Source organism: Thermobia domestica, chromosome 10, assembly GCF_964235325.1.
Source record: "Thermobia domestica chromosome 10, izTheDome1.hap1.1, whole genome shotgun sequence".
In the NCBI taxonomy this organism is placed as follows: domain Eukaryota; kingdom Metazoa; phylum Arthropoda; class Insecta; order Zygentoma; family Lepismatidae; genus Thermobia; species Thermobia domestica.
In genome coordinates this window covers 103,620,744-103,635,478 of record NC_137463.1, presented here as the reverse complement: position 1 = coordinate 103,635,478, position 14,735 = coordinate 103,620,744, and the positions used below count along the sequence as shown (strand labels likewise).

Here is a 14,735-nt window from a genome sequence, read left to right as displayed (position 1 = left end):
CTGTCAAAGTAAATAGCTAAAAACACTCCCAGGCCAGAACCGCATCTACGTTGGAAATTTGATCGAGATCGGTCGGTCGGTGCAAGAGATTACGAAAAAATGAAATGAAACCTTTGAGTTTTACGTCCCACAGTTATGCCGGTTAGGCTAAGGGAGACGCTGATGATGAGCAATGAATTAAATGGTGGAATGAAGTAAGTGGGAGGAAATGGGAGAACCCCGAGAAAACCCACGCACACGGTGTTTGTCCACCACAAGGTTCACTTGGCGGGGCTAGGATCGAATCCGGGACCCCAAGCACCAGAGGTGAACGCTCTACCACTGAGCCACCGCGGCCCCCGGCCGGGAATCGAACCCGGGTGTCCCACGCCAAAGGAGTGTTCACTAACCACTTAGCCACGAGGGAGCTCATCTGTGAGGCAGTGTAAACCCCCCAAAAAAGAAAGAAAATAAACGCACACTGGATGTTTGCGCAACTGAGGATCAAAACATTCTCAATGGAGTATGAGAAATAGTAAAGTCAATCAATATGTGCTTTTGCTTATTCATTACTTCGTTAATACTTAATTCCTTCTAGAAATAGTGAAACAATACTATGAAGAAACACTAATTAAACTAATAACAATTACGTTGTATTTCTTACCATACCGTTTTTACCACCCATAGAATTTCAACCTAGCACTGTACTGCATTAGTCACGCCGTAACGAAAGCTGAAATTCAAAGACCTGGCACTCGTAACTGTTGAAGTTGTGTTGTAGCTACCTGTATATCACGCGGCCTGCGTTGGTACTCCTCAACATAAATACGTCACAGCCCAAAGCCAGGAAACATCACAAACAGAAGACAGGGGCACAAGCAGTGCCTGACACTTCACGAACTCAAACTCACCAAGACTCAACTCAACATGACCTTCAATTACGTTCTAGAAACCAAACCGGTGCTAAGGCACAAACTCACCAACTTCCTATATGAAAACACAAGAAAAAAATCTAACGTTTTGGTTCCAAAGTGATGACATAACAATAATACTAAAAAGGTTTTAATTTTCAGTAACCCAAACATTAATTAACTAGGGAACATAACAAAGCAAAAATAAATAAATAAAAACAAATTAAATTAAAAAATAAAAACCTGACAAGTAAGCTCTCCCTGACTACTTTTTTTTTAAATTTCAGTAAGGCTGTAAAATATGTCAATATCTTCGTAATATATATATATATATATATATATATATATATATATATATATATATATATATATATATATATATATATATATATATATATATATATATATATATATATATATATATATATATATATATCATTGTAAACAAGTTCTTTAAACAAAAGAAAGCTCTGAGAGCGCTTACCTCTGACGTGGTAGGTCCCTGGTTCGATTCCTGCTCCCGACAAATAGGCTTTTGGTGAACACTGTAGGTGTGGTTATTCTTAAGACTTTCCAGTTTCCTTACATTTTCTTGATTCCACCATTATCATGTATCTCATCGTCACCTTCTCTCTTACATTGATGTACAATCATGGGGCATTAAACTAAAAGAAAAAAAAATCTTGCAAATATCCTAGTAAAAATGAGTTTTCTAAACTACACTAGTGGCCCCGCGTAGCGTATTTGCTAACGCTCTCGCCTTCGGTGCGAACGGTCCCGGGTTCGATCCCGGTGGGGGAACTCGGTCGAAAAAGTATCAAAAGATTTTAAGTCCAGCCATCCTGAATGAGGTTTCCTTGGCTTTTCCTCATTCACAGCAGGCAAATGCCGGAGTGGTACCTAACATATAGGTCCCAGGCCGTTATCTTCCTTCCCAAATCCAAAAATGAAAATGAAACCTTTGAGTTTTACGTCCCACGGTTATGCCGGTTAGGCTAAAGGAGACGGTGATGATGAGTAATGTATGAAATGGTGGAATGAAGAAAGTGGGAGGAAACGGGAGAACCCCGAGAAAACCCACGCACACGGTGTTTGTCCACCACAAAGTTCACTTGGCGGGAGCTGGGATCGAACCCGGGACCCCAAGCACCAGAGGTGAACGCTCTACCACTGAGCCACCGCGGCCCCATTTTTCCCCAATCCATTCTTCCCTTCCTTTCCCCGGATAGTGTGATCACCGAGGGAAGTCATCCCTCATATGCGACGGGCTAACAAGGCCATTGATGCCGAAAGCCCAGAAATCTAAATCCTAAATCTTCACTACACAAGGGAATTTTCGCGCTGAAAATGGTTTATTAGCAATTATGTTAAGCAGCCCTGTAGTAAATCTGCACCAAGTAATAAATCGTCACATATAAAACGGAATGAATAAACACATAACATTCATTTTGCTACCTTGAAATGTAAAATGTTTCAAAACATTAATATTCAAAGATTTCTCAAAATTCAGATTCACCCATTCCATTGTCCTCAATCATTAACGAGTTTTACAATAGTAAGAATTGTATTCATAAACTACATTACTTACTTAATACTATATTAAAGCAAGTTACACTAAAAGAATATATAATTAATGGAATATTTAACTAAAGTAATAGTTAACTAGTGTACTTACCCAAGCATTTTTTCCTTCCTCTCTTCTTTTCCGTTTGTAAACAACCTCGTTTCGCAAGCAAAAGACGGTAGTTCAATGACGTCAGCCATGGCGAAAGAAAGAGGTGTCTATAGGCGGCCTGGATCTCACACACAGATGGACGTATATAACATATAGCTGAAGTATTTAACATACGTATATGTATGTAAAATACAGAAGATTGTTAGAAGTCAGACATCCTGCAGCGACATGATGTAATATCTAAGCGGGTAAAAGGCAGTACCTGTGTAGCATATGGATAAAGTACGCTCCGTACAGATTTCCTTAGTAAACATAACGAATCCTTGTATTTGTACAATATACCGCTGTCCGGATAATGGATTTTTCTCAGTGTAAAGCAGGGGAAACTAACAGGTTACAAATAGATTGGTTGCAAATAGCTTGAAATATTAGTTTACACTTCCATAATTATGCGCTTTACACTAATAACACATGTGAATGATTATGGAGGCATAGTGGAATAAGGATGTGAAGGAAGCGGGATTAAACCACGTACCTCTCGCACAGTGGTGTGAATTTCGTTTGAATATGACGACATATACGAAGTGGTGTTAAATGCGTTTCCACCAGCGTGCCTAGGTATTATGGAACTTCTAAAATGATATAATAGTTCTCAAAAATTATTGATAGGCTGCTAAACAGCATGGTATTATATTTGCCTAAACGTTAAGATGTAGTATATATATATATTACAGCAATTTTTCGAGTATAGCAATACTGAAATAAGAACGAAGAATGTTGAAATAATGAATATTTAAAGTATGTTTGAATATAAAATAATTTCAAATTTTAAACGCACTATGGTACTTGAAATGAAAAAGCAAGCAAAGCCAAGATACCTTCATTAACAGATATTTAAATTACACCTGAGAAAACCCACGGACACGATGTCGTCCTCCACAAACTTATTTCGCCGGCGATCGAACCACGAACGACAGGTAAACGTACTACCACTGATACAAAAGTGGAAGTCCTATATTTCAACCGAAGGAAAGTACATTTTTGTGGTATTGAATTATTTGCTTCAACGTGTTAGGTAATAATAGTTCATGACTAGATCATATACTCTATAAGCTAGTAGACTACCATACAAGTTAATCATCTAGTTTGGAGGTATACTTCTGTTGTATATGATTAGGCACGATGTTTTTATATAGTACTATAACGTGTTATCACATCTAAGTTGGGGATGGTAGTCAAATCTGACAACTTACCCAAATTCACGGGAGTATTTAAAAAATGACGGTTTCTTCAAATTACTTATTGTTGCATGTTGTGACCGGATGAGAACTCATGCAGGAAAAACAATAAGTTTATGAGATCCCATCAATAGTAAAGATTGCACAAGTAGTGGTTCCCGTTAAATGTATTGGCTGAATTTCCTATATGGAATATATCCAATAAGATGTGACAAGTTCTCCCTTTTAGTACGACAATTTGTTAAAAAGAAAAAAAAATCTTCTTGTGAAAGGTTGTAACTAGTTTTTTATTCGTTCCAAAGATGAATGCCAATGTTTGACTTCTGGTATTGAAACTTGAAATCATTGAATAAACAAAGATGCTGTTCTAAATATAAATTCTGTGACTTCTATCTCCCTCTCTCTCCTACAGCTTTCTGAAGCTGTATAAAGCTCTTAGCTCGTAAAGATGTATTTTTTTATGAATGTTACTTCCCTCAAGAGCCGACACTGATCAAAACTTAAAATTTACATTGTTTGAGTTGCTTCAGTGGCATAGAGCTCATCTCCTGAGTTCCGAGTCATTAAGTTTGACAGTAGACAAGTGCATGTATACTACGAAATTATGCATTTTTTTAATGTCATTTTTTACCTGGAATTTTCTCATGCAGTCAGTTGTTGTACCTGAATATTTATTTGCATTTCTTGGCAATTTCTTTAAGTCTACATTCATACAAACTTTTCTTTGTCGCGCTATATTTTTCTCTAATTATACTCTTTATATTGCATTTCATGTCTAGAACGTATTAGTGAAAATTGAGAAAGTAGTTTCCATATTACCGAGTAAACTTCTCGAAGTAAAAGCAATCTCTTCCTTAGTCCGTCATTTTGCTGTTATTCCTTATTTACTGTGTGTGTGAGAGTTGTGGTTTTTACCTTACACTAACCGGGGTAATTTCGGTACACTAAAATGATCAATAGGAATCCAGAAATTTATACAAGGTTTGACAACAAAGCTCTGAGACTGATGCTAGTATGTATGTAACTATTAATGACAGAGAATTGTTTATCACTTGAAGTTAATGTTATTTGCTTCCCCCCAAACACGCGTACTCATATAGTAATTTAAGTAGAAAAATTATGTTTATTTTTCTTTTGTTAAAAGAATTATTTCGATAGTTTGCAAAACAAAGTACTTGTAGCTTGAATCATAATTCTTAAAACATTTCATCGTATCAAATAGTTAGTTCAGTGATACATATTTATTTTTCGATGACTGATTAGAACTATACATGTATAAACATGTTTAAACTTGATTTAGTGGTGGGCACAAAAAAACTTGTTTTCCGGTTTTCAGAAAAAACGAAACTTTTTCGAAAATTTTCCAAAAGAAAAAAGGTTTTTCAAAACAGATTCAATTTTCATCAAAACCCAATTCAGTCTTCTATTAAAATCTGCTTTCGGTTTTAAAACAGGAATCTGCTCTCGGTTTTGTATCAAAACCTGGATTCGGTTTTCTACCAAAACCGGTTCAATTTCCTATCTAAAACTGGTTTCGATTTTAAACCCAGTCCCGGTTTTAACAAACAATCAGCTTCGTTAACTTGTTTGGAAAAAAGTACGACAAGAATAGGTACCAGTTTCGGCGAAAATCACATTGGTTTCAGTAAAAACGAATATATTGAAGAAAAGTGAAACATGTTTCTGTGGGAAAACGAATCGGCTTAGGAGAAAACCAAACTGTAGGTTTTCGGTTTTTCTACAAACCAACTCTTATAAAAATCGGCTTTGTCCTCCCTAATTTGATTTAGAAATTCATTACTTTAAAGTGCACAAAGCTGTATGGCCGATCAAACAGCTCTTGGTTGTGTGGTATGTAGTTGTCTGTCATTTCGAGTAATATCGACGTTATCTTTGTCCTTCTCAACTATCACAGTTCAATTATTCTTAGTTTAAATAGTTCTTACATATCCTTAGGATACCGCGTTTGCACAGAAAATTCTGAGTCCCTATCAGGAATCGACCCAAGACCACGAGCTCCAAAAGCATGAGCACAAACAATTCTTTTACACGTGAGCGTGGTTTTCATGACTAACTTTCTATCACTACATGTAAGTGCAAATATTTTCTTATTTAAAAAAAAAAAATCATATGCATTGATATATTTTACCATTATATGGTGTTTCTGTGAATCCTATGCTACATCTACTTGTCTTAGATTGACGTCATACGGATGAAAATAAACAAGAGGACGCCATGAGATCCATATTATTGTAATCTTGATCGATTTATTCCGAATCATCAAGTCAGTTCTAAAGCATATTGTGTCAGGAAGTTCTAAAAGTAGAGCAACAGAATTTATAGGGCTATATAATGTTTGCATTGTGTCGTTAATAAAATACAAAGCGTTTCACGAACTGTGTTCGGCAGACCACAATTGATCCTAGACTTTTATCTTTGTAGTCCTCTTAAATTGAACCTTAAACAAGAAATGATGGGGGGGGGGGAGAGAATTAAATTCAAGCGAATTACGTGTCATATACTATATTTGAGACTCTCAACATACAATCATACAAATTATAATACAAACATTTTTGATAGCTTTCAGTTATTTGAAAAAATACACTAGTTCTTGTGATCTATTAATACCAATATAAATTTACGGAAAATTGAATAACTGTTTTAAAAGCAAGAACGTAATGGTATTAACATATGCTCAAACCATTTTTTTTTTTTTTTTTTAACATTTCCGAAGGGGACAAGAGCAGGTTAGTCCATAGAACACTCTAGCTGATAAAAGTGGTCCCTAGTTGGAAAACGTTAGAGAAACGCTGTACTAGAGTATTCTGTAATGTAGGCTTATTAAGTACGTTTTTTTTTTGTTTTTTTTTTTTGCATTACAAAATAATAATTATATATTATTTATTTATTTTTGCTGCGAGCCGCTTACAAAGTTACTGCAACAGAAACAAGTTGCGTTAACAACAAATTTTCATCATGGACGCCCGCAGAAGGCAACTAGGAGCGATAATCCCTCAGCTCCTGAATTTTTAAATGAAATGAGGTTCCTTGGTTATGTCTCACGTTATGAATAGAGACTATGGGAATGGCTATGATGAGGACTAATAATCCGATGGAATGAAGAAAATTGGAGGAAACGGAAAACCTGTACAAAATCCGATAATACGGTGTTTGTCTACCGCAAAGCCCACTTAGCGCAAGCTGGAATTGAACCAGAGATCCTACGCACCAGAGGTGAGCGTTCTGCCACTGAGCCAACGTAGCTTTCGCCTCCTGAATTTTCTGATATACGTTAAATAACGACTTGATACCTTCAACACCGACATATTATCTTATACTATATGAAAGATCCGAATTTCCCAATAACCTAGAAAGATGCTGTTAGAGCCCCCTCTTCTTTATCGTTTAAAATTGAAAAAGAACGGAAAAATAGAAAAAGTGCATTAGTAACTAATGGGCGTAATTTTAGCTTTTACACAGATACGTAAACACAAAACCAAGATAGTGAATTTGTTTAAAATAAGGATCTCCAGGAGTCTAGAGGTTAACGAACTGCCACTTATTCGCGTAGACTTTATTTCAATGTTCGTTACGAACACATTGTCTAATACCTTAAACCAAAATCCTAGTAATAATGATTACATAATTATAAACGAAACAAGAACTTACTTCGTAATTTTATTGGTATTATGCTTATGCATCAGAAATTGCATATAAGGGAAATCGAACTTTTACCGGAGATGACATCTTTTAACTTTTTTCTCGTAAATGCAACATTTTCACATTTGTAAATGCGTACGTTTTTCAGTCTTACGTAAATACCCATAAGCTACAACAGACACATTTGTCCAAAACAGAATCTTGAGTTCCGGTCCAGACAAATACATATTTCATATTGGTGTATCTCCTAAATTCTGCATGAAACTATATAAAAAAAGTACTATCAACCTTGGCAAGTAAATACATAATGTTTCTTTATAGGTTTTAACGACTTGAAGAAAGAAGTTATAGAGCTGTAAGCGATTTGAAAGAAAAGGACAAAAAAAAAGAAAGAAAAAAGAAAAAGAAAAAGAAAAGAAAGAAAAGAAAGAAAAGAAAATCATCTTACATGAAGATTTTTCATGCAACAAAACGCATCCCCAATAGCAGACGAGAGCATGATCCAAGTACATAATGGGACTTGCAGCAGAAAAAAGGTATCAATTCATGGTCACGAACACCATAGGTGGTAATACTAGTCCTTTTGAAGGACCACACCCTTCTTTGCACGCGGAAGCGGCTCAGAATTGAAGGTCAGGGATTGTGTATATTTTGGAGCAGATTTATGTATATAAAGGCAGAGTAATCCTCCACCCGACAAGCTGAACTACAGGTAGCATCAGCAACAATCAAACCGCCAGCATGAAGTACTTGGTAAGTATTACTAAGTAGACGGTTTCTCTCTATCCACTCTTACTTTCACTTATAGAATGCAAGTAGCCACACATCATCTTCAAACTCTACAAGATATTAAATTTTATTTCCAACTCTATGCTTACACAGCTTTACTTTATTTGAAAAAAAAATCAAAAACAGCTCTTCGCTAAGTTCGCCTCCATTTATGAAAATTTTAGCGAGTAACTTAAAGACAATGAAGAATATCAAAAATGTAGTAAGTGAGCCAAGTAGTATCTCCAAAATGCTATTAAATAAACTGACAAATTTTTCCTAACATTTTCTTATATCAGTCCAGAAATTACGGTGCGAAATTTGTGCCCCAATGTATGTCATAATTGTTGGGCACACTATATGAATGATACTGAAAACAATAATATAGGTAATAACATTTTCGAGATACTATCTGGCTCACTTTTTTAAAAAATATTTTATTCATGTTATTGACTAAAATTCATAAACATGCAGGGGAACTTAGTGAAGAGTCTTCATGCTACGACAAACACTGCAGGTGTTTCAGAATTTTGCAATAAATTTTATATGGCTTGCAAATAGTATTACATGAATAGAATTCTTTAAAATAAGGTGCATGGGGTCCTTTGTTCGATCCCAGCTCGCGCAAGTGGACAAACACCGTGCGCGTGGGTTTTCTCGGGGTTCTCTCACTTTCTTCATTCCACCATTTCATTCATTTCTCATCATAACCATCTCCTTTAGCCTAGCCGGCATAATCGTGGGACGTAAAACTTAAAGATTTCATTTAATTTTTTCCTCTATAATAAATCGACCTGTTGGTGGATTTGTGCTTGCTTGCTTTCTCGGCAGAAGGCTATATAAGGACAAGAACCTCAATGTAAAGTGGGATCTGAATCAATGTGGGTGAGTCTTCGATTTTTTCTCACCAAGAATCGAACCCGGGACTTCGTGCACTACAACCAACTAGACCAGCGATGACGGTTTTAATAAATCGAAATTTTAAACTGTTATAAGTAGCAATGTTTCAAAATCAAACTTTCTTAGAAATACTGTATTATGAACAAGACAAAAAGTGAATATTCAAAATTGTTACGTTTCTCCTTCGCCACTTCAATTTTTCATTTATTTTATTTATTTATTTTTTAATATTGCATGAACTCAAGACTAATACTGTCAGAACTTTACCCTCACTGGCAAGGTCAATTGCCACAAATTGAGAAGTCAGCTTGCATGTATTACTATCCTGTGTTAATCTTTATTGTTTTGATGTAGTAGCATCTCAATATTTCCAGCAGTTTACAAAATGTTATGAACTAAAGCAGTACTGGGTTAAAATTTGATTCATTCAAAAAATTTGTCATCTGTGTTCGTAAGATGAAACATTGTTATTTAATTTTTACAAACGAAAATATATTTGTCAACAATGACTTATGCCGGTTAGGCTAAAGGAGACGGTGATAAGTAATGAATGAAATGGTGGCATGAAGAAAGTGGGAGGAAACGGAAGAACCCCGAGGAAACCCACGCGCACGGTGTTTGTCCGCCACAAAGTTCACTTGGTGGGGGCTGGGATCGAACCCGGGACCCCAAGCACCAGAGGTGAACGCTCTATCGAACACTTTTACATGAGTAATGTATATGGAAAGCATTAAAAGGTAGGGAACAAACCATATGTTTCACGTAAGAAACAGGATAAACCGTATGCATACTTGTGCTGTTATAAATCGAATAGTTCATTATTCAAATTTTGACTAAAATTCGTAAATCGAATAAAGAATATTTCGATTCATTTAACATAAGAAGCATAATATATAAGGCTGGAATATGCTCTCATGAAAAATTTTCCAAGACATTATCATAAGTAGAAATTTTGTGTGACATTTTGTTCAATGTAAAATAAGATAACCGTCGTTAATACCATTTTATCCTGGGTAAATTTAGAGCTCAGGAGTAGCTACAGCTCCTACAGTCGACCTCTACTTCCCTCCCATAGGTCCACAACATATGCCCATAACTAACAATACGAATGAAGGAATTGGGTACCTTTTCTATTTTGTATTAATTTCTTAACTGTGCTCGTATTTATATTAACTGTGCTCGTCACAAACTCAGTGTGAATAATTTACTCGAGACGTCTGAGATAGATGTAGCTCGTCGCTAGAATGTGAAACACATACGTGAGGCATACTGCTAGTTACAAATCTGCGAACAAAAGACCTTTGGGTAGGACGAGAAAATAGGAAGATAAGATCGGATCCTACAGAAGTGTATAATAATAGCAATAATAATAATAATACTTATTGGTTTGATTGAATTGGGCTAGAACACAAAGCCAAGCATCCGTTTCCAGGCCCCTTAACCATATAATGAGTAAGCAAGTTAGATATACACGTTGTACCATCTGAGCTTTGTGCCCGCCGTACACTGGTAAAATCGTGCTTAATTAAAAGTTCTAAGTGTTTATATTTAAGACTTTTTAGTTTGCCCATCAACTAAATTTTCAAGCCCTTCGCTATACATGTAGGAAGTGGCATCTATTAAAATATCTGTTCATTATGGTTAGCGTGACGAATACATTGCGACGTAAGTCGTTTATTATTAGGATTAACTAAGTGCTATACATACACATGTTCTGAAACAATTTAAAAAAAAAAAAGATTCATTTATAGTAAATAGCAAAGCGTTTATACGTAACATACAAACATGCGAATAGGATCTAACCATTCAATAGTCATATGCAATATGGTCAACCGATTCAAGATCAATATATATTGTATCTTCCACTTTCTTTCTACGCTCAGACAGAAAAATAAAGAAACTGTAAATATATATTATAAAGAATGTATAAGCCCTGGTCAAAAAGTATAAATCATTTATGTAATAAGTTCTAAAGTCGTAATGGATGAAATTACATAAACAAGAAATATGAAATATGTTAATATAAAATATCTTTAGGTTTCATACACAGTTTTATATTCGAAGCAAGGAAAAAGTCTTGCACTACAAAAATGATAAGAAAAACAATTACCGATTTCAACAGCTTCACAACTTTCATATTCCTCTACACTATGTAAACAGAAAAACATTATTTTCAATTATATATATATATATATAATATATATATATATATATATATATATATATATATATATATATATATATATATATATATATATATATATATTATATATTTGGTCTAGGAATTAATTCGTGCGGGTGGACAAGAGATGGCGCAACGAACGGAGCGTCCCACAGTTCCGTGTATCCACACATGTGTTGCAAACCCCTGTCATCGCGTATCGTTCGTAGTATAGGGCAGTGGATTAAAGCGTCAACAACACCAGTTTGTAGTTAAGTGAACATGGCGCAATTTGTGCCTGATAAAGTGTTTTTGCGGGGTGTCCTGCTGCATTACTTTAACATGCAGAAAAGTGCGACTGAAAGTCATCGTATTTTGGTGGAAGTGTATGGTGACCATGCTCTAGCTGAGCGAACGTGTCAGAAGTGGTTTGCACGGTTTAGAAGTGGTGATTTCGGCTTGGCAGACCAAGAGCGAGCTGGACAGCCAAAAAAATTTCAAGACGAAGAATTGACAGCATTGCTCGAGCAGGATTCGTGTCAAACGCAGGAACAACTTGCAGCAGCATTAGGCGTTGATCAAACAACAGTCTCCAAACGCTTGAAAGCCATGGGAATGATTCAAAAGATGTCACATTGGGTTCCACATGAATTGAAAGACAGAGACGTTGAAAGACGAAAAACCATTTGCGAATTGCTGCTTCAACGACAGAGCAGAAAGGGGTTTCTGCATCGAATTATTACGGGTGATGAGAAGTGGATCCATTACGAGAACCCTAAACGAAAAAAGGCCTGGGTGAAACCAGGTGAACCAGGTCCATCACAACCAAAACGAGATATTCACTGTGCAAAGGTTATGCTGTGCATATGGTGGGATATGAAAGGTGTGGTGTACTATGAGCTGCTGCAACCGGGTGAAACTATGAATGGAGAACGTTATCGACGACAATTAATGCGTTTGAAGCAAGCTCTGGCCAGAACACGACCAGAATGGGAGAACAGACATGATAAACTTATTGTTCAACATGATAACGCTCGCCCACATGTCGCAAAACCGGTCAAAACCTATTTAGAAAATGTCGGATGGAAGTTTTACCCCACCCGCCGTATTCACCAGACGTTGCTCCTTCGGACTACTACTTGTTCGATTGCATGAACAACGATTTGATTGGACAGCGGTTTACTTCTTCAGAAGATATCGAAACATGGGTCTCTGACTGGATCGCTTCCAAGGATGAGGACTTCTTTCGCCACGGAATCCGTACATTGCCTGACAGATGGGCGAAAGTGGTGGCTAGCGATGGACAATATTTTTCTTAAGGTATTTATGTATTTTGTGTTTGTACTACAGCTTCAATGTGTGCGTACCAACCGCACGAATTAATTCCTAGACCAATATATATATATATATATATATATATATATATATATATATATATATATATATATATATATTAAAAAACACGCTCAAATAAAATACCAGAACTTGCTATATTTGAACTTACGTACGGTGAGTGTAAAATCGCGCTTATTCCCAATAGATAGCAGCATATTTTTTTCTCTTTTTTCGATATATAATTTTACGGAGAGCATTTTCAGAATAACTGTTTCATGAAATGGATGTTGAAACGTCTTCTGATTATGCTCCAAGGCTAAGGGAAACAGTGCAAATGATAAACGAAATGATGGAATGAAGAAAGAGCGAGGAAATGGGAGAACCGCAAGAAAACCTATGCACATAATGTGTCCACCACAGAGTCTACTTGGTGCAATTTCGGATCGAACATGGAATCGTGCGCGCTCTACCACTGAGCCAGCGTGGCTCCATGTCGAGGTTTTGTTCAAAGCCGAATTGAATCATTAATCAGGGGGAATAAACATGCACTTCTTGATATGTCGTCTCAATTATTGGAACCATGATTCCGAGAAGTGAAATCTCAAGTTTTATGTCCCATGATTATGCCCTAGAGGCTAAAGGAGACAGATGATATGAACGATTGTGAAAATTAATTGGTAAAATGAGAAAGTGGAAGAAAACAAGAGAATTCACGGACATGATGTTGTGCACACAGATTCATATGGCGTAGGATCCAATCTGGGACCTCTCGCACTAGAGCTGAACGCTCTGATGCTACACAAAAGTAATAGTATCTGGTTTCATCAATGGTTGAAACAAACAATAGTGAATTAAATAATAAGAAAAAGGAGCACGTATCGTTGTTTTATTTTATTGAATTTAAATGTGTTAACGAAAATTTTAATATAAATCTGCAGAAATGGACTAAATTCTTGTGAACATTGTTAAGAAAATATAACGGAAAGCTTTCAATTATTTGAAACTAGATTGATTTCTTTCTCTGTTTCTTTCATTTTCAAGAAAGTCTTAAGAGTGTTCATTAAAGGATGCTTTCGCACTAGAAAGTTACTCAACTGATAAATCTCTTCTACTCTTCTCATTACAGGTGATCCTTTTCGTTGCCCTCTTCGCCATCTTGGCCGTTTCCGCTCAGGCTCCCAAGGAACAACTGAAACCAGCCGAACAGTTCTACTACGGCTATGGTCTTGCAGGCGCTTACTACCCAGCTGTTGGCTACTACGGCTATTATGGACGCTGAAGTGGTTCAGCTTCGTTAGGACAGATTCTTTAAATTAACGACGCTGGAACCGTCCACGGACAAATGAGCTTGTTACATGTACGCTGTACAAACTTCAAGATTCTCTCCTTGAACTTTTGGAAGTGAAATTTTTTTCCAAAATAAAACTAAAAACATAAATCCAGTGTTATCATTTAGTCCAACGGTGAAATAGAAACCTATTTGTAAATATGGGTAGCAACATGAGCGCGAAAGTACAATTTACATTGTTAAAGGAAATTACCTATAATATGGTTTTGGTTTATGAAATAAGTGAGTAATTTGTACAATCATGGTTGAAAAAAAAATATTATAAAGTTCACTACTCACAACCATAGGTTAGAGTATGCTTTGTCGAATTAATAGGCTTCCAAGAAAAACTTTTCAGACAGAAGAAAAATACGTATCAGTTTCCTACAGGATCAGAACTTCTGAAGGATACAACTGGATATGACTTCTTATTTTTTAGGATTAGGAATTAGATTTCTGGGCTCTCGGCATCTAAGGTCATTTAGCCCGTCACGTATGAGGAATGATGTCCCTCGGCGAGCACAATATCAGATGAAAAGGAAGGAAGCGGCCGGGACTATTATATTAGGCACCATCCCGGCATTTGCCTGGTGTGAATGAGGGAAACTCAGGAAAACCTCACTCAAGACGGCTGGCCTAAAAAAGCTGTTCCACTTTTTCGACCGAGCCCCCTCACCAGGAATCGAACCCAAGACCACTCGCACCAAAGACGAGAGCATTAGCGACTACGCTACGCGGGGCCACGACTTAGCATTTTTATTAGTTTTATTACTTCTATATT

General features: G+C 36.3%; 1 protein-coding gene and 1 long non-coding RNA gene across 6 annotated transcripts in view; one reads left to right on the top strand and one right to left on the bottom strand.

The window, feature by feature from the left end:
* Window positions 1–14,735, bottom strand: part of LOC145662613 (uncharacterized) — a 450,934-nt gene that overhangs the window by 159,823 nt on the left and 276,376 nt on the right. The window lies entirely within an intron of this gene.
* Window positions 8,063–14,065, top strand: LOC145662041 (uncharacterized). The gene is made up of 2 exons (XR_014126963.1): window positions 8,063–8,216; window positions 13,754–14,065. It is a non-coding gene; the product is annotated as an uncharacterized LOC145662041 (long non-coding RNA).